Raw genomic sequence first — 874 nt, 5'->3', positions numbered from 1 at the left:
AAACTAGTCTGCAGATGCCAAACCAGCAGGGGGACACTGCTGACCTCCCCTGTTCGAAGGTTATAAAGGACACAGGTTCGTGTGTCACATAGCTAGCTAGAGGCGATGGCTTCTTGGAGCTAATTCACGGCAGCTTTCGTCCTAATTTTGGGACTGCCATGTTGGCTTGGCGATAACTATTAATTTCCAGTACCGCTGTCGTAGTCTCCTTTAGAGAGACTTAGAAATATTAATAACTATATATATATATATATATAACAAAAAGAATTTCCATGAGATAATTAGCTGCGCACCAAAGTGCCAACTTATGGTCGGAGTAAGGTACCAGCGATATTGAAGAACTGTTGCAATATCTTGTCCTATATTTTAATGGCAAAGCTGGAGTCTTTGGCACTATGGAGTGGTGCCCTGTGCTAGCATTAGTGCAACCCTCAATGCCAACATTTGGATCAAGTCCCTCCAGGATCTTCCAGATGTATATTATGGCATATCCTTACGCTCTAGGGAATAGAGTCTCAATCTCTTAAATCTTTGCCAGTAGCTAATATGCTGCATAGAGGCTATCTTTTTCTTGTAGCTTCGTTGGATTGCCTCAAGTTCTGCAATTAATTTTACACTGGTTGGTAACTATAGCTGGGAGCAATAGTCAAAGCGGCTTAAGACAAATGTCCTCCAGAGGACCATCATAGTTCCCTGATCTCTCATTTTAAAAGTTCTAAGAATCCATCCGATCAGCTGCCTGCATTTCATTGCCAGCTTAGCAACATGCACATGGAAGGATGCATCATTACTCATGTAAATGCCTAGGTCTCGCACTGACTGTGTTTCTGAGATTGCAGTCCCTCCAGGTCCAGTGTATTTAATTAGTATTGCA

Source organism: Octopus bimaculoides, chromosome 17 (assembly GCF_001194135.2).
Source record: "Octopus bimaculoides isolate UCB-OBI-ISO-001 chromosome 17, ASM119413v2, whole genome shotgun sequence".
Classification (NCBI taxonomy): Eukaryota; Metazoa; Mollusca; class Cephalopoda; order Octopoda; family Octopodidae; genus Octopus; species Octopus bimaculoides.
This window is presented reverse-complemented; position numbering follows the sequence as displayed.